Below are 20273 nucleotides of genomic sequence, written 5' to 3' on the forward strand. Positions count from 1 at the left end.
AAGGAAGTTGAGACAGGAAGAAGTTGAGTAACGTCTTCAGCCCAGGGCCCGCAGCAGGGATGTGGCCGAGCGGGACCGGCGCCCAGCCTGGCCCGAGGCCTGTGCCTGGCCCCGCTTTCCTACGCTGGCCATGCTGTTCTGGGGGACTCTTGGCTCCTCAACACAGGCCGACTCTCCTTCCCCAGTGACTGGGGCCTTTGCCTTAGGTTCCCCACCTCGTGCACAGAGCAAAGGGCTCCGTAAATGCGTGCAGGCCTGTGGCATTCGTTAGCTCAGCACCTACTCATTCAGCCAATTGATGGCCTCCCAATCCCATGCAGACGCCCATGCAAATGCAGTAAAGCTTTTCCAGGCGCGAGCATGCCCTACAGAGCCGCTGAGACAACGGACAACAGTGCTGCCTAAAGAAAGGTATTTTTAAAAATATATATTTTTATTGATTTCAGACATGAAGGGGGGAGAGAGGAGAGAGAGAAACATCAATGATGAGAGAGAATCATTGACCAACTGCCTCCTGGACGCCTCCCACGGGGACCAAGCCCGCAACCCGGGCATGTGCCCTGACCAGGAATTGAACCGTGACCTCCTGGTTCAACCACTGTGACCTCCTGGTTCACCACTGAGCCACGCCGGCTGGGGAAGAAACGGATTTTTTTGCTAGGCCCATGAAGAGTCTCACTCAGCTGGTGTGTTCAAACAGGCTGCTGGAACTGTGAGGCCAGGACTGTGCCTGGGGCTTGGACCTGTGGGCATCGTGTTCCTCGGTCCTCCAGGCTCATAGCCTACCTACTCTGGGTAGTTAGCTCCCCCTGAGGACTCTGGGGACGTTAAAAGTGCCTTCCATGTATCAGTCAGACACTCCGAAGAACCTCTGGCTTCCATTTCACTTGGAAGCACAATCATTCTAATTCCACCTAAACACCGGCTCCTTCAGCTCCTGCCTCCTGGACTGGGAGCCTGGGCTGCAAGCGAGGCGGGAGGAGAGGGGGTGGATTCAGCAAACCTGGGGTCCTGGTGTGAGAGGGTCACTGGCAGGGGTGCTGGAAGGAGCCTGATAGGAACGGGTGGCTGATAAACCTCCGCTGAGTGAGGTTCCTTTGTGTCATTTTGCTTCAGCATTGACATGACGACTCAAATTGCTTTAAAAATTCATCCTATTAAACATTTGTGGAGCTCCTGCTAGGAGCGGAACCGCAGACCGTAAAGATTATTCCCAGGACAGAGGAGACGGATGAAAGTGGAATGCACTATTCAGACCACTTGAAAGGCCTGGGCAGCGGAGGAGAGGGCCCTGCAGGCTCCCGTCTCCGATGGGAACATGGTGCTCAAGCCACTTAAATGTTATCTGATGGTGCTGGTCCTCGAGCAGCGGGAAGCGGGATCCGGGCTGGCTGGAGGGGGCGCTTTGGACTCCGTTCCCAGGGCTTCCTGGAAAGACAGGAGGAAGGACAGGAAAGCACAGGCTCCTGTTCCCGGCCTGCTTCTCTGTGCGGAGCTGAGTCACCCTTGGGAAACTGTGGGCAGACTCCACCGAGCATCTCGAAACGCCCCCGGGTTGTCCTGACCACGCGTGAGAGCCAGTGTGTCCCAGGGGCTGGCCTGTGTGGATGGGCACAAAAGCCATGCCAGGCTCGGGGACACTCCTGGAAACCCCGGGCTCTCCCTGGACTTCCGCGACCCTAGGTGACCAGCCTCCCCGGCTCAGTCCACAGCGCTGGGAGCCTGAGGGGGGCCAGCTCAGAGCCGGAGCTGGGACGCGGATATACTTAGGAAACATCCTCGGGGTACTTCAGCTTTACAAATTAGCACGCATCACAGACCCCTGGAGTCACTTCTGAGCTACAATTTTAAGTCGGTGACTGCCAGCAAGGACTCAGTATTCCCAGGAAGAGGTGTCTGAGCCCCTCACAGGGGCTGTGTCCCCGGCTGCAGGAGTTTCCTGGGGCTGCGGTGACAAAGTCCCCCAACTTAAGGCAACAGAAAGGCACTGTCTCAGCTCTGGACGCTGCAAGCCCTGAATCCGGGAGAGGCAGGGCACACTCTCTGACAGCTGTGGGGTGGTCCTCTGGGACTCTAGGCCAACTCGTCCAGCTCCTGGCGTTTGCCAGCACTGCTCAGCCTGGGCGTGGACCGCGCAGGACCAGCTCCGTGTGTCTTCACGCCATCGTCCCTCTGTCCACATTTCCCCGTTTTATACGGATACTATCATATCGGGTTAGGGCCCACCTAACCTCATTTTACTTTTTGAGAGAGCGAGCGCGAGAGAGATTTGTTGTTCCACTTTAGTAGTTATGCATTCACTGGGTGAGTGGCCCTGAGTGGGGCCCTGGCATGTTGGGACGATGCATAACCAACTGAGCTACCCGGCCAGGGTCCCCAACCTCATTTTTAACTTTTTTTTTTCTTTTTTCTGTAGAGACCCTATTTCCAAATAAGGTTACACTCTGAAGTACTGAGTGTCAGGACATAGCTTTGGGGGACACAATTCAACCCACACCACCAGTCTCACCAGCCTATTCTTGGCAAAGCCCATATCACAGTGGGAGAGGAGGGGGGATGGAGCAAGGCCAAGGAGGAGATAGTAGGAAACAGACTCAAGAGCACGCACAGCCGGAAGTGGTGGCCTTGACCAGGAGAAAGGACACCTACTTCTGACAGGAGTGAATGAAGACGAGTGGAGGGGGGGGGGGGGGGGAGTCAAGGCCACCAGCTGCGTAGCTGAGCGGAAGGATGGATGGATGGATGGATGCCGTCTTGCCTGGGGAGACGGAGAGGGTGGAGGTTTGATGGGGACTTGAGAGGAGGGCCAATGTGTGGAAGAGCGGCAGAGGGAGCCAGTAGCCTTGGGATTGCGTTGCTGGGGTTTCACAGTTGGGTTTCCCTCCAGTTCTCTAACCCACTTGCATATGGAATTGCCCCAATGCCTGGGGGATTTGAGGGAGAGTCTGTGGGGTGGGAGGGCCCAAGGAGGCCACTGAAAAGTTAGCTCACATGACTGACCTGGAGCCCAGGCTGAGTGGGATGGGATGTGCGACCAGGGAGGGCTGATGGGTGGGCCCTGGCAGCGACAGCACTGAGCGGGAGTGAGTGAGAACAGGCTGGGGGGACTGGAAGCTGCTCCCAGGACCAGGAGCTGAAATCCAAGTGGTAAAGGTGGCATAGTTCTGGGTGGGGCAAGGTGCAGGGTGTGGCTTTGGACGTGGGGTGGGCGGGAGCAGTGAAGGGACAACAGAGGCCGGGGGATCTATGAGAACGGGACGTCCGATGGTCACCCAGGGGAACCCTGAAGTCACTCCAGATGAGGACACAGGGAAAAACCTGGAGCCACACCCGGTGGGTGAAAGGAGACACAGCGGGGTACTCTACACCCCAGAGGAGGCTGGCTTTTAGTGTCTGAGTGGGGAGTGTGGGAGGAAGCAGAGAAGTCAGTTACAGCCACTTTGGTGTGGGGGAGGGGGAGCTAGGGTGCTGAGTTTCGGGTGGGGTCCCGGGAGGACTCCAGGCAGTTTGTCTAGGAAGGCAGCTCCAGGGGACCCCAGGTGAGATGGGGAGGGGGTGGGTGGAGAAGCGTGCAGTGCAGGGTGGGGGGGTGTGAGGAGGTTGGCGAGCCCCTGGGGGAGTGCCTGCAGTCCAGAGGGGACAGGGAGCCCCTGGGAGCTGTGGGTGTCACAAGCAGGCACAGAACCAGGGCTAACGAAGAGGAAGGAAGCTGAGCTCTGATGGGGCCTGGGGTCCGGAAGGAGCTCGGGCCTGCAGCAACGGTCACCCACGTGGAGGCGGGGAATCAGGCGGAGGCAGAGGCCTGAACCGAAGCAGGTTCACGTGCCCAGGAAAAAGCGAGTCTCCTGAAATGACTAAGGAAGCAGGTGGTGGGGGGTGGGGGTGGGGGAGGGGGGAGGGAGGCTGCATCAGACCCACGCGGGAGCAGAGACGTAAGAGTGACGGGGATGGAATCTGAAAGTGTCTAAAGAAAGAAAGTGGACGGCGTGGATGTTAGAATCCTCGCAGGTGCCGGTGCTTTCATTTCCTCTGCGGATCCCGGATCCGTCATCTTCCTGCACCCGTGAAGACGCCGGCGGCATTCCCAGGAAAATCAGAGCCAGAAAGCAGGGTGGGGGCCTGGGAAAGCCCCTCGCTTTGGGAGGTCGCGGTTGGGCGGACACACTTGCTCCTGCTCCCCCTCTGTTCGCTTGGGAAGAGGTGCCTGCTGGACGCTGAAGGAATGGCTGGGCCTGCCGCAGGAACACCAGGGAAGCCAAAACCCTGGGGGAGAGCGTGGTGGCCAGTGTCCCTGAGGGTCATCAGCTGGTGTCCACCTGGGCCAGAGCAGGGCAGAGTGTGGACTCGATAGAACCAGCTTGCCCGGGTGAAACCCCAGCTCTGTCACTTACCACTCAAGGCTACATGACCGGGGGTGGTTATTTAAAGCCGCTTGGACTCAGTTTCCCCATCTGTAAAATGGGGATCATGAACGGGGATCGGTTTCTCCCTGGAGATGTGAGGACTGAATGAGCTGAGAGGTGCAAGGACCCAGCAACCTGTAGCCAGCCAGGAAAGGGGGGCCGTCTCCTTCAGCATCGCGGCCTGCGGGAGCTAGAACGGGGCAGGTATCTGGTGGGCCCCCAGGTGAGTGGCAGGAGCAGGGGGGCGCGGGTGTTGGTATTCTTTGCTGAGCGAGGGACCAGTGATGGAGGCAGAGCTGCAGCCCGGGCAGTACGCACTCAGGTTTGGACTGTGACCACAAAGTTGAGGTCCCAAATGCCACGTGAGGTCACAGTGATGGGAGACAACACTGGACGGGTGGCTCTCAGAGAAGAGGTCTGTGCGGCGTGCGATATGGCGGGGCCACGTTTAAGGTAAGGATGGCGGCCAGCGTTCACCAACTCATCAGCATGTGAGAGAGAGGACCACTGTCGGCACCCAAGGATGGGACCCCTGGGACACGGACAGGCCATGAAACAGGCTCCAACAACTCCGGAACGGCCGAGCTGGGAACGGAACCCCAGGCAGCGAGGCTAAGGCATCTGCCTGCGGAGCTGTCCTGTGACCTGGAATGCTGTAAGCGTGGGTGTGCCGGGCCCAACCTTTCCTTTTACAAGTGAAAAAAAAAATCATCCCGAATAAATCACTCGCCTGAGGCCACCCCAGCTCGTTACAGCAGGGCTGGACCAGAGTCCAAATCTCCTCACTTCCAGTCCAGTCCTTCCCCTCGGACATGACATTCCATCTCAGGTTATTTCAACTTCTGTCCCCAGATTAGATATTATTACATTTTTACAAATGCTTTTTCTCTATTTCTAAATGTGCAGTAGTGAGCATGTATATTTATAGTAGGAAAAAAGAGACCTATCAAAGCAAAGACATCAATATTATTAAGCAGACCCACCTGACTGCCGTGTAAAGGAGGCGTATTGTGGCATCTCGGGGGGGGCGGGGGTAGAGAAGATGGGACAGTATTGTCATGTTTGCCTTTGATGTTTCTGGGAAACATCAGGTGTTTCTGGGAAATTTCTGCTCTGGACTCATTGTAAGAACTCCGCTCCCTAGAATGGAGGGAAAATATTTCTTATTACAGGGGGACCGACTCGGGGGTGACTATGAGGTCTTTCTTAGGTCAGATCATTCTATGTGACATCCTTGAAGGCCTGGCACCCATCCGCATTCCTCCCCCCTTCCTCCCTCCCTCACTTACCCACCTCACCTGGAAATTATGGAGGTGCAGGGGAAAGAGAGGAGGTCTAGGCCTGCAGGAATGAGACACATCCTTTTACTTCTGAGCTGAGCTGACCAATTTAGATGAACAGACGAGTTCTAATCAGTTGTCTTGTCAGAAGAGCAAGATGTTTATCAAACTCCAATATATTTTCACCACACTGTTCTTTCTCCAGCAGGCTTCTTGGACTACAATAAAACAATGCAGTTCCAAAAAATCATTTGGGTAAATAGAGCTGTTTATCTTGAAGGCTGTTGAGATGGCTCATTTTCCCCCCTTTCTTCCCCATCTTGTCCAAATTCATCAAGCCATCTCCCACTCATCATTCACATATCATTTATTTAGCATATTTATATCCTGAGTCATTCCAAAAATGAGTTGTTGTGGCTTCAAAGAAAAAAGCCCAGACTATAAAACCCATGGTATATGAACTCAAATAGGAAAATGGGTTGGAGAAGAAAATTAAAATCCAAATACTCATTTCAGTTGTTCCAAGGGCGCCTACTGCCATATATATTCGGAGTGTTCTGCTGGTTGAGATGGAAAAGGAAACAACTCTCTCTTGATCAGGGAAAGGGACACCTTGTGGGTGGTTTCAGGGAACATTGAGTTTTCCTTGGTACCAAACTTCGAAAGAAATGTCTCCTACGGTAGATGGTGGAGAGATAGGCTGGAAATCCTGACAGCAGCTTTGGCTCAGATCAGAGTTTGTTCACAAAGAATTCGCATGACTCATTCCCACAATGACTTCTGATAACAGTTAGAAATCCTAGCACTGCACTTTAGCCCAGAGATGCTGAGTCAGTGTGGGCATTTGATCAGCTCTTGATCAAAGCACACTGACTCTCGCTGGCAAGAACTTTTGGAACCGAGTGCTGTTCCTAATGTATTGGCTCTTCGTTTATTTTGTGTCTTTGTTTGAAAATATAAACACATGTCATCCATGTTGTCATCCAAATCATTACGATTTTTAAAAATATATATGTATTTTATTGATTTCTGAGAGGAAGGGAGATTGAGAGAGAGAGAAACATCAGTGATGAGAAAGAATCATGGATCACCCCACACTGGGGATCAAGCTCGAAACCCTGGCATGTGCCCTTGACCGTAATCAAATCCAGGACCCTTTAGTCCGCAGGCCGACGCTCTATCCACTGAGCCAAACCAGCTAGGGCCAAATCATTATGATTTTTAAAATATATTTTATTGATTTCAGAGAGGAAGGGAGAGGGAGAGAGAGACAGAAACATCAATGATGAGAGAGCATCACCAATTGACCGCCTCCTGCACGCCCCACACTGGGGATTGAGCCTGCAACCCAGGCATGTGCCCTTGACTGTAATTGAACCTGGGACCCTTCAGTCCACAGGGTGACGCTCTATCCACTGAGCCAAACCAGCCAGGGCTCATTATAATTTTTAACAGGATGCAATTTAGGGTGAATCCCTGTGATGTGCAACTACAGACCTACCTCTATGGTCTAACCCACACTGACGGTTAAGAAAGATTTTTGGGGATATGGTCATTCAGACTCGATTCCACTTAAATTAGTTCTCATCTGATCTATTTATTTACTTATACCATGTCTCTTTTTAGAATTGAGTCAATGAGGCATACAGGATATGCATAATATAAAATAGTAAAGTACAAATGAAAAATCAGGACAAGGACAACAAATTCAATGTGGCATCAGGACCAGGGTGAGAACAGGGTAAGGTGGGACAGATTGGAGATATGAGACAATGCAGTTCCGCTGTTGCTACAAATGGGCTGCTGAGTTGCTTTGGGCTTCCTGGACGGGAGGGGCAAAGTCACTTTTCCCCTCTGGTCCATAGGCGTCTTGCTGGAACACCACTAGGCCGTGTTTCTTTCCATCATTCCCTCATCTGTAGCCCATTCCCTCCCAGGAAAGCTAGCTAAAGAGGATACCTTTTGCTTTTTGTGACCTAACAAGAGCCTCCAGTGGCCTTCAGTTCCGTTTGTAAGAGCTCCTGGGGTATCTTAGCTCTGTGCTGCTCTTCCATCCTGTGTCTACCCCAGGCTTCCACTGCCTGCTCAGAGTCTGTCTCCCTCATTCATAACTTGAGCTCACCCCTGGTTCTGCTTCATCGTGGGCCTGATTCCACCTTGGGGCTTTCCCCTCCCCCCTCGCCCCCCTCCCCCCCAGATTTGGCCAATCTCAAGTGGCTATTTCCAAGAGTGGCAGTCTGGTTGCTCCAGGGCATCATTTTATATCAGGCCATGTCACAACTGGCCTGTTTATGGAGTGGTGGCCTGGAGCAGGTCCTCCAGTGTCCCTGGTCCAGTTTACCAGGTGTTAAGTCCAATGGTCCAAAATATGAGCGTGTGTGTGTGTGTGTGTGTGTGTGTGTGTGTGTGTGTGTGTGTATAAGGAGCTGTGGGTGAAAATATTTTCCTTGCAAAGAGGTTTAAGTCTGGCAAACAATCAAGGACCTCGTGTCTTTGTCCTGGTTGAGCTTGGGTGTAGCAAACCAGCAGCCTTTTTGCCTCTGCTGCCATTGGTTTGCAAAATAAAGACCTTTGTCTTTCTGAAAATACTTTCTTCTGAGTTGCTCAAGTCATTCTCCTTGGAAGTGTGTCAGAGGTTTTGTGAAGCCCTGCATAGCAATCCCTTTTACATGTATTAGGCATATGGATTTCTGAATGTATTGCACTATCACCCTCTTCCCACTTTTTGGGTTATATTGATTTATAATGTCACTAGTGGCCCAGTGCATGAAATTCGTGCATGGGGGGAGGGTCCCCTCAGCCTGGCCTGTACCCTCTCCAATCTGGGACCCCTTGGGGGATGTCTGACTGCCGATTTAGGCCCAACCCATGGGCTTCTAACCGCTCACCTGCCTGCCTGTCTGATCGCCCTCAAACCTGCCCCCCCTTGCTGGCCTGCTTGCCCCCAACTGCCTCCCCCTGCTGGCCTGATCGCCCCCAACTGCCCTGCCCTGCCAGCCTGATCGCCCCTAACTGCCTCTGCTTCGGCCCCGCAACCATGGCTTTGTCCAGAAGGATGTCCGGAAGGTCTCCAGGTATAATTAGCATATTACCCTTTTATTAGTATAGCTAATGATTTATAATCTGTGGAATAAGTCCTTTTAGACCTTTGCTACTCAGATTGAGGTCAGCATGGGCATCGCCTGGGAGCCTGCTGGGAATGCAGAACATTAGCCTCACTTGGATCTACTGGATCAGAACCTTGTTTTCACAAGTTCTCCTGTGTGTGCCTTAGTTTGAGAAGCACAACCTGTATTGCAAACCTTGGGAAGTGCTGAACAACTGGCCAGGGATTGGGCCTTCGAGAGGGGATGTGACCTGCCTGCATCCCCCAATGGGTCAGTAATAGATCTGGAACTAGAATCCGAGTGTCCTGAGTCCTAGTCACATTCTCTTCCCACCACCCCATGATGTCTCCCATCTAGGAAATGAGGAGGCTTGATGAGATCATTGTCAGGACATGTGATCAGTGTGATCAGGATTTATCATCCATAGTCACTCTGGAGAGTGCAAGAGGCTACTGTGCACTACTGAGGACAAGATGCAACGAGCCCCAGGTGGCCACTCTGTATACCTGGAGTTTTTCTGTTTTACAGAGCCCTCTCACGTCTGCCAACTAATTTAAACAGCGTGAGTGGCCACTGACTAGATGATCTGAAAGTGCTAACTATTCAATAAAATCTGGCTCTCAAGTAACCACACACACAGTCACCCTGTCTCATTTTAGTAGATAAATCACGATCTAACCTGATTAAGAAAAAAAGGGAGAAAGCCCAAATCAACAAAACATGAGAATGGGGAAAGGTCACAGATACACACACACTTAAAGCAATTCTGAAATTACTCTGCTTAACTTGTTTCCAAAGCGTGTGAGCACCTGGATGCAGCGCGTGGCTTCCCCCTTCCACACGCCACTGCAGCGGCCCAGCTGAGCTGCAGGCTGCATGTCATGGCTTTCCGCCAAGTCATTTCCCTGTGAGTCAACCCGACTTCAGAGTTTGGTTTCTGAAACGGCTATTCCATCCAGGGCTTTAATTCCGAGCTAAGATGTCTGGGTAGCTTGGCAGGAACTGGGCTCTTCCGCCCGGGTGGGCACCAGATTATCTGAGGAGTTGTTCACTGAATGCACCGCTTATGGCAATGTCCACCCACCCTTTTCTGACATCTGCTTCATCTGCCACCCGCCAGTAGCCCAGCTCTAGAAATGAAAAACAAGCATGTCTCCGATCCTGAGAATCCTGAGTGTTAGACCTCAGAGGTCCCATCTTGTCATCTCATTCTCCCCACCCCCCTTTTTAAAAAAGTTTTAATTTATTTTAGAGAGAGAGGAAGGGAGAGAGAAACATTGACCAGCTGCCTCCTGCACCAGGGATCGAGCCCACAACCTCGGTATGTACCCTGACCAGGAATCAAACCAGCAATCTTTTGGTGCACAGGATGACACTAACAACTGAGCCACACTGGCCAGGGCTCATCCCTCCTTTTATAGATGAAGAAATTGAGAATAAGGAGTGGGAGGTAACTGTCAAGTTGAGACCATTTTCAGTCCAAGTTGTGCGCTCTATTACACTATCTTTAATAATACTAATATTAATAGCAACTGCTATCTACTGATTTGTTTACTCCATCTCCCCTTAAAAACTCTATGAGGTAGGCAATCATTGCATCATCCCCACTTTACAGAAACAGAAGCACAGAGAGGTTAAGTAACTTGCCCTAACACACATAGCTAGTTAGTAAGTAGGAGTTGAGATCTGACTCCAAGTAATCTGCTTGCATGCAGAGCCTATATTCTCCCCTCCATTTACTACTCCAACAGTTCTCTTATTATTCGGACATGACATGACAGATAACTCAGATTATGTCTATAACAGAGCAACTAGGCTTGGTGATCTTTAGAGTCTCAAAAGACATACGAGAAACTATGGTTTCTCCAACATTCAGCACATGTCTGCCATGGTTATAAGTGCTTTTACAAGCATTAGCTCAGTAATCTCAAAACCAACCCCCCCTCCCCCCCCAAAAAAAAAACATAAAACAACAACCAACAACAACCCAAAACAAAACACACAGGAAGAGGGTGCAGTATCCTCACTGATCAAATGGGAAAATGAAGGCCACAGAGTTTCCTTATCTCCACTGAGATCCAACAGCTAAGTGGCAAATCCAGCGTTCAGAGCCAGCCCATCTGGCAGGTGAGCAGCAGTCATCACAGCCAACGCTCCACTGCCAATGGACTCGGTTATTCATTCCGTCCTCACCACCAGCAGACAGGAGTCATTTCCCACCCACTCACTTGCTTTTCTCTGGTTAGATGAGGAAACTGACCTGCTTGTGATGTTTAAGTAACTTGCTAACGGCCACCCAGTGACTTGGTGGCAGGTCAGCCAGGCATCCAAAGCCCGTGTGAACTATTTTCACTTCTCCAGGCTTTAGTGGTCCGGGCCAAGGCTCGCTCTCTGCAACAGACCCTCCCACTCGCGGGTCTCACCTGAGGCTCTGCAGGTCACAGTGGAGCTACACACTGCCCCCTGGTGGCAGGTGAGCGCAAGCGCAGCACATGATAAAAAGCTCGCGGCACAGCACGCTGATTGGCTGGCGCGGATTCCAGCTGCTTTCCCAGGGGCTTGAGCCCAGCGCGAGTAAAGGGGCGCCCTCCGGGCCCCCCAAACACCCCTTGGAGTTAAGAGCGTGCGAGGCACACTGGCTTTTTCACTTTCGGGCTTCTCCTTTTCTCTCCCTTTTGTGTTCTGGTTCTGAATTCATCCAGGGTCCAAGATGAAAATCCGGCACCAAAGCCCGGGGTACAGGCCGAGGATGGCATTTCTCCAGAAGGTAAGCTGGTCTGTCACCTGGGCTCTGGGAGGTGCACAGGGGCCCAACTCTGAGAAGTTGGAGATGACGGAGACATAGAGCGTGAAGAGCATCTCTTGTGGTCTTAAATGACAGCTCTGTAGTGTAATGACAACAGTATCTGCTTAGGTTTCTAGGCTGCCTGCAGACCTTGAAGAATCAGCCCTGCGTGGCCAGAATATGGGAGGGTGAAGAGCCTGTTCCGAGGAGCTTCCTCTCCTCTGGAGCGGGCCGTTTCTCCGAGGCTCCTGTCGCCTGGGCCTCCAGGGTCCACAGAATGCACCCTGGGTTGCCCTCCTTTCTTTCTCTGGCTCACTTTCCCAAACCGCTGCTGCCACTTCTCAGGATCAGTCCTCCCACCAACACTAAGAGATTACGATCCCATTTTACAGGTAAGAAAACAGAGAAGGAGCAACCTGGAATGTTGTGATACAGTGACACTGGTCTCACTAACTACAATGGGAGAAACATAAAGTACAGCGAGCAGTGGGAAGGAGCTTCTACGATTGAGTCCACGGGAGGAGTAGGGGGAGAGAACCTGAAGCTGAGATTGAAGGATGTTGGGGCTTCTGTGGAGAAAGGGCAGAAGGAAGACCCCGCAGCGGGGCAGAGGGTGTGCCAGAGCAGAGGTGTGTGCCAGTCTGGTGTTTGAAGCAAGCTGTTCGCTGGTGCTGCACACAGGTGGATCATGAAGATCTCCTATGCCTTTCAAAGGTGGTCCAATGTTCCTCAAAGGAAGCCATTCAGGAATTTGGAGCAGGTGACTGATGTAGTCAGATTCAAGGTCAACAGACTACTCTGATGTGAGCCAGAGGACTAGTTGGGGTGTCTTCTTTTTTAAAAAATATGTTTTTATTGATTTTAGAGAGAGGGAGAGGGAGAGAGATAGAAACATTGAGACACCGATGCGAGAGAAACATTGATTGGCTATCTCCTCCCCCATGTCCCACCCCATTTGCCTCAAGAACCTCCTCACATTCTTCAAGATGCAGCTAAACCACCACAGTAAATGCCTGCACTTAGACGCTTCCTCTACCCTCCAGGTGTCTGTCGGGGCACCTGTGATGTGCCACTGGCTTGGTGTATGTGGCTGTCTCCTACTACTTGACTGGAAGCCACTTGTCTTAAATGTCTTTGCTATCCCAGCGTCTATGAATGTCTGACACACAGTAGGAGCTCAATAAATGTTTGTTAAATGGAGGAATATATAAATGAAACAAGCAATTCTAAATCCGCCTAAGCCTCATTAAGATCCCTACTCTTTGTAGGCCTTGCCTAAGCCCAACTCATTCCCTAAGGAGAAGAGGAAAGCATTTTTGAGAGCTGGAAATCTTTCTCTCCACTTCCCCTCTTCCCTTAAAGGTCAGGGCTGCCAGGAAGGACATAGGAGATGACAGGCAGGAACTGGAACAGAGCCTGTGGATGCTGCAGGTCACATGTGGCAGGCTACCTAGTCATGCTCTTGGCTCCACTGTGTCATCAGCTGGCTCCCTCTGGCAAAGCTCCTGGACTGTGGATGCTCCATCTCTTTCCACCACATCTTAAAACAAACCCAGAACCCCTCCCCGGTGGGGTGCCAGCCACCAGGCCTTGCAACAGAAATCAGAGGCAGCGGCAGTGTGGCTGATGGGCCTGTCTATTTGGTGTCACACTGGGCAGAGGCCCAAGATAAGTCTCAGTTCCTTGGCTTATTAACCCTGCCACTGCAACCATGCAAAAACTTCATTTCTTTAAGATGACCTTTTCTCCTTTCCCCATTTTTGATTCAAACTAGCCTCATCCAGGCAAGAACATACAATGGGGTAAAGACAGTCTATTCAATAAATGGTGTTCAGAAAACTGGATAGATATGCACAGAAAAATGAACTGAGACCACCTTCTTCTACCATACATACACAAGAATAAACTCAAAATGGATTAAAGACTTAAATGTAAGACTTAAATGTATCAAACCATAAAAATCACAGAAGAAAACATAGGCAGTAAAATCTTGGACATTTCTCATAGCAATATTTTTTTGGATATATCTCCTAGAGCAAGGGAAACAAAAGAAAAAAAATAAACAAATGGGACTACATCAAACTAAAAAGTTTTTGCACAAAAGGAAACATTAATAAAATGAAAGACAACCCAATGAATGGGAGAACATATATCTGGTATGGGGTTAATGTCCAAAATTTATAAATTATACAGCTTACCCAGCCTGGATTGCTCAGTGGTTGAGCATTGACCTATGAACTAGGAAGCCACAGTTCGATTCCAGGTTAGGGCACATGCCCAGGTTTCGGGCTCAATCCCCTGTGTGGAGCATGCAGGAGACAGCTGATCAATGATTCTCTCTCATCATTGATGTTTCTATTTCTTCCTCTCCCTTCCTCTCTGAAATCAATAAAAATATATTTTAGAAAAAGAAAGAAAAAAAGAATTATATAGCTCAACACTAAAAACACAAACAACCAAATTAAAAAAGGGGCAAAGGACCTGAATAAACACTTTGCTCCAAAGAGGACATACAGATGGCCAATAGACATATGAAAAGATGTTCAAGGTCACTACTCACCAGAGAAATGAAAATTAAAACCACAGTGAGATATTATCTCATATCTGTCAGAATGGCTACCATCAATAAATCAACAAATAATAAGTGTTGTTCAGGATGTGGAGAAAAGGGAACCCTTGTTCACTGTTGGTGGGAATGCAGACTGGTGCAGCCACTGTGGAAAGCAGTATGCAGTTACTTTAAAAAATTAAAAATATAACTGCCTTATGACCCAGCAATTCCACTTTGAGAATATATCCAAAGAAACCTGAAACACCAATTCAAAAGAATATATGCACCCCTATGTTCATTGCAGCATTATTTACAACTAGAAGCCCGGTGGGGTCCAGCCGGCCCGCCCCGATCCCCCACCCCCTGGTTGAACTACTAGTTGAACTCCCAGTCGAGGGGACAATTTGCATATTAGCCTTTTATTATATAGTATAGCTAAGATCTAGAAGCAGCCATACAGTAGATGAGTGTATAAAAAAATCTGTGGTACATTTACACAATGGAATACTACTCAGCCATAAAAAAGAATGAAATATTACCTAGGCAACAGTATGGATGGACCTGAAGAGTATTATGCTAAGTGAAATAAGCCAGTCAGAGAAAGACAAATACTGTAGGATTCACTTATATGTGGAATCTAGTGAACAAAACAAAAACAAAATAGAAATAGATTCATAGATACAGAGAAGAGACTGACAGTTGTCAGAAGAAGGGGGGTTGGGAGAAAAGGGTGAAGGGATTAAGAAAATAAAATAACCCTCATACATACAGACAACAGTATGGTCATAACCAGAGGAAAAGGGGGTAGGGAAGGTAGAAGAGGGTAAAAGGGGGATAAGTGGTGATGAAAGGAGACTTGACTTTGGGTTGTGAACACAATGCAATATACAGATGATTATAGAATCGGACACTTGAAACCTATATAATTTTATTAACTAACTAGAGGCCTGATGCACAAAATTTGTGCAAGGGGCTCGGCCCTCACAGCCCTGGCTTTGTCCGGAAGGTCGTCCAGAAGGTCATTTGGCTGTTCAGTCTAATTAGCATATTACCCTTTTATTATTATAGATGTCACCCCAATAAATTCAATAAAAATTAAGATAAATAAAATTAGTTTAAAAATGAAACAAACTGGCCTAGTCCAGCATCCTGGCTTACCTTACCTCCCTTGCACGTCCACTCCCTTAATCTTTAAGCCCTCAGGATAATGAGGCCCCGGTCAGCATTAAGCAACGCCAGGAACAAAGCCTCAGGCCTATTGACCACAGAGACAGTTTTAGTCAAACTAAAAGATAACATCTAGGCCTCAGCTGTGTTTCGGCTCCAGACTCAGAAAAGTGAACCGATCCACCGACTCCATCCTTGTGAAACTAGCTGAAGTGATATCAGGAAAGCAATGGTCACCTGTCCCCTACCTTGGCACCAACACAATCAGTAGAGATCATGACCCCAACTCCCTTAGTCACCATGATTAATGTAACCCACCCCGTGGAAGCCATCAGAGAGCCAGGTCTTTGAGCACGAGCTCACCTGTGACTCCGGGTGTGGTGCCATTTCCTTAAAAACAAACCTTTGCCCTGGCTGGTGTTGCAAGGGGTTAGAGTCAGCACCGAAGGGTCGAGGGTTGATTCTCACTCAAGGGCACATACGTGGGCTGCTGGTTTGATCTCTGGCCCCCGGTCAGGACTCATGCAGGAGGCAACCAATTGATGTGTCTCTCTCATGTCGATGTTTTTCTCTCTTTCCTCTCTCCCTTCCATTCTCTCTAAAAAGCAATGGAAAAAATATCCTCAGGTGAAGATTGAAAAGAATTAATAATAATAAAACAAACCTTTATTTTCTTGGCTACAAACTCCTTTGGTGTTTAAGTGGGCTTGGATGCATGCAGGCAAGCAAACCCTTTAGTTTGGTAACACCGCCTGTAATCTGGAGTGGACCGCCTTTTTCTTCCCTCTCTCCTTGCCTTCCGTGTATATGGGGCCACTTTCAGATTTCACCCAGGAAGCTTCTAAGGTTTCGAACCAACAAGGTGGGCAACAGACACTTAAACTTATACAGAATGAAATATACAGAATGAAATCAGTCATCAAGAGAAAGGACCCAAGAGATTTTGTGAAGACCCCAAATCCAAACTGGGTGACTTGGGTGAAACTTCAGGGAGGTAGACCTGGATAGGGACTGTAAACTGGAAAGCTTAAACCAAGTCTCAAGCATTGCAGTCTAGCTTGAGAAAGAATATGAGGAGCTCTAGCCGATTTGGCTCAGTGGATAGAGTGTCAGCCCTTGGACAGAAGGGTCCCTGGTTTGATTACGGTCAAGGGCACCTACCAGGGTTGCAGGCTTGATCCCCTGCCTTGGTTAGGGTGCATAGAGGAGGCAACCAATCGATGTCCCTCTCTCACATTGATGTTTCTGTCTGTCTCCTCACTCCCTTCCACTATCGCTAAGAAGACAATTAAAAAAAGGGGGGGGGGGGCGGGGGAGCATCTCTGAAAGGGATGAAGGCAAAATGACTTATTTTGCCCCTAGCACCACGGAAGAGAGTACTTTTCACCCGTGAAAATGAGTATCTGGCCAACCTGACAGGTGTGTCTATGGAGTGAAGACGCCTGATGCCATTAAACCTGGATATCATTTCCATCGCTTTGATTCCATACTGTAGTATACGAATCTGGACTCCCATATAATTTTCCTTCAAGAAGGAACACACTGTTGGCAAATAAAATTACCCAACACTGGTAGTTATATTTTTATATTTCATATTTCTCACTAGAAAGGAATGAGCTCACATTTTAGTCCCTTTTGAGTTTGGTCAGCAAACTCAGTGTCCCCTCCGAAGCCTGCTTATCTCTGTGAGCTAACGGAATTAGGTCTCTGGCCCTACAGAATGGAAGACCAGGCACTGGAGCAAGGACACTCCAACGTATCGTTACTGCCATCCTTAGGCAGGTCTTGCTTGAAATTGCAAGTTTCTAACTTCCAAGTACTAGGAAGTCACTTCAAAGCTCTCCTTGACAGACACTTGTGTCAAACATGTGAAACTACCTCATTAAGAGCTTTTGTTGTTACTTCGATTTTGAATGAAGTTCAAGATGATGCTTGTACTAATTTTATTCTAAACTGTTAGGGCAAGTTTCCCATCAATGTCACTTAATGTATACATACAACACACTTAAATGTTTCTTAAAAAAAAAAAATATATATATATATATATATATAATTTTATTTTATTTTATTTTTTTTATTTCAGGGAGGAAGGGAAAGGGAGAGATAGAAACATCAATGATGAGAGAGAATCATTGATCAGCTGCTTCCTGCACCCCCCACACTGGGGACCGAGCCCACAACCCAGGTATGCCCTGACCAGGAATTGAACCGCGACCTCCTGGTTCATAGGTTGACGCTCAACCACTGAGACATGCCAGCTGAGCACACTTAAATGGTTTTAAATTACATTCTCTTTATAGGAGAAAATGCTAATTGTATCTTACTAAATTGGGCTCTTCTAGGAACCCATGAACAAATTTCCTAAGAAATCTGTTTAAGAAACCCTGAATTGTACAATTACCACTTGGAACAATTTATATATATATATATATATATATATATATATATATATATATATATATTCCAAACAATCGCCTCCATTGTGTCAGTAATTATATGTTGGTGATATTTGCTCAATGAGATTGAGACATTACACACTGTGCATGATGCATGTAGGAGGAACCGGAAGGGCTCACTTCCTTTTCCAGCCGTGACGGGGCTTGTAGTACTTCATTAATTACAGACCATTTTCTGCAATGTTTGTAAAATGGAAACTACCCTTGGTGAAATCCAGTCAGATGACTTTTAAAGAGTAGTTCTGAAGTGTCTTTTGAGAAGTGAGAGTGCCTTTTGAGCAGATCTGAGCCCACCCAGGTAAGTGATTTCTTTATGTCAGCATTTCCCAAAATATGCCCTGGGAAAAACCACTTGGAGAGATATTAATAGGGTGCTACTCAAGTTTCTCCAGTCACAACACTTGAGAAACACCAGGCTAATCAAAGTTAGAAGAGTTCCATTACTGCAGGGCTTCTCAGAACAAATTCATAATCTATTATTCACTGTGCTCAGAGACCGTAGTTCAAATCCCAAACTCCTTTGTTCATCTTTTAGTTCCCCTTCAGGAACACATTATGGTAAAAGCCTCTTTAAATGAACTATTCCTCCAACACAATCTTTAAAATAGTGTCCGAGAAAGTAAATTCGATTCGTAAACGGACATATACCACTGCACAACCACACACAGTAGGACAGGATGGCAGGTATCCTCATTTCTTCTCTTTTCAACATACACTGAGTGGCCAGATTATGATGATCTCTGAACGCATAATAATCTGGCCACTCAGTGTGTGTGTGTGTTAGAGGCCCGGTGCATGAACTCATGCATGGGTTGGGTCCAGCCAACCTGGCCAGGGGGAGGGGACATGGGCGGTTGGCCGGTCTGCCTGCTGGTCAAACTCCTGGTCCAGGGAACAATTTGTATATTAGCCTTTTATTATATAGAATATAGACTGAGTGGCCAGATTATGTGTTCAGAGATCATAATAATCGGGCCACTCAGTGTATATATTTACTAGAGGCCCAGTGCACAAAATTCGTGAATGGGTAGGGTCCCTAGGCCTGGCCTGTGATCAGGGCTGATCTGTGGGGTGATCGGGGGCACCCGCTGGCACCCGCCTTGGCTGGCCCGGCGCCACCCACTTCCCAGCCCTACCACCCACTGCAGCAGCCAATTGCCTCCCTCTGTGGAACAACTGGTGGGGCCTGTGGACTGGGGCAGGTCCTGCATTGAGCATCTGCCCCCTGGTGGTCAGTGAACATTATAGTAACTGGTCCATCTGCAGGTCATTCTGCTGTTCAGTTGATTTGCATATTAAGCTTTTATTATATAGGATTGATTTCAGAGAGGAAGGGAGAGCTAGAAACATCAATGATTCGAGAGAATCATTATCAGCTGCCTCCTGTACGCTCCACACTGGGGATTGAGCCCACAACCCAGGCATGTGCCCTGACCAGGAATGGAACCCCGGACCCTTCAGTCTGCAGGCGGAGGCTATATCCACCAAGCCAAACCGACCAGGGCGGGTATCCTCATTTCAATGTTGAGGAAACTCCAGTTCAAAAAGTTCAGGCAGTTAGCTCCTAGGGCCAGTGGCTACCCTGGAAAAGAACCCAGACCAGTATTCTGCAAATAATCTAAAACGGCGAGAGTTCCATTTCTCCTTGGTAAGAGAACTTGATTCTAACACCCCCGCCCCCCCCCGCCCCCCGAGGGGGGGGCATTCCGACCCCCTGCACCCCAGTACCTCCATCCTTCCAAATGGCACTGTGCGTGTTGCCCTTGTACCCTATTCTTCCAGGGCCACAGTTCCTCATCGTTTCACTTAACTCCTCTCTCCCCTCTCTCTGGCCACAATTCAATACTAAGATGCATTTTTTAGTTACCTGATTTTTAAAAGTGGGCAAGTGGGTGGTACTCTCAGATACTCGAAACAGGCCCTAAAATCACCTATTTTTATATTGGAGCATCACCATTATTTCCTACGAGCCAGATGGCCTCGAGGAGTTATAAGAAATAAGTCCGCGGCGCTGGGTATCCGAGGGGCCGACCCCGAGGTATCACTTCGGCCTCAAAGTGGCAGCTCCATGACGCCTCCCTTTCCGCCCCTCAAATCCGCCGCACGTGGGTCCGCGGAGCAAGCGCCTCCCAGGGCTCCAAGCTCGACTTTTGGGGTCCACGCCCCCGTCGCACGCCCCTTTCTCCTCCCCACCCCCACCCCGGACCCGGAGCAGGTTCGCAGAAAGAAGCAAGCCAGACGCCTCTGGCTGGATACCTGTGTACTCAGGGGGCTGGGGCGGGCGGGGCGGAGCCGGAAGTGGGCCGCCGCCGGAAGTCCGCCCCCAGGGAGCCTGCGTTTCCTCTCTAGGCGTGTGGAGGGATCCGCACCTCTATGCTCTAGACCTGGCGTGGCGCGGTGGCTGGTGGGAGGGGCGCTGGGCCTGCGGGTAGAGCGCGGGTACCTGTCTTCCGGACACTTTCCCACGCTTCCTTACCCGAGCGCACCCGGCAGCGCTCCTGGCAGAGTCGGAAATTGCTCCTAT

At 49.4% G+C, this 20273-nt stretch overlaps 1 long non-coding RNA gene across 1 annotated transcript; it reads right to left on the reverse strand.

Annotated features, from left to right (window-relative positions):
- Positions 1-460: 460 nt before the first annotated feature.
- LOC307114937 lies at positions 461-20035 on the reverse strand. The gene is made up of 3 exons (XR_013815050.1): positions 20006-20035; positions 5702-5901; positions 461-5543 (listed from the first exon to the last, which is right to left on the reverse strand). It is a non-coding gene; the product is annotated as an uncharacterized lncRNA (long non-coding RNA).
- Between the last annotated feature and the right edge of the window lie 238 nt (positions 20036-20273).

Source organism: Cnephaeus nilssonii, assembly GCF_951640355.1.
Source record: "Cnephaeus nilssonii genome assembly, chromosome: 19".
Classification (NCBI taxonomy): Eukaryota; Metazoa; Chordata; class Mammalia; order Chiroptera; family Vespertilionidae; genus Cnephaeus; species Cnephaeus nilssonii.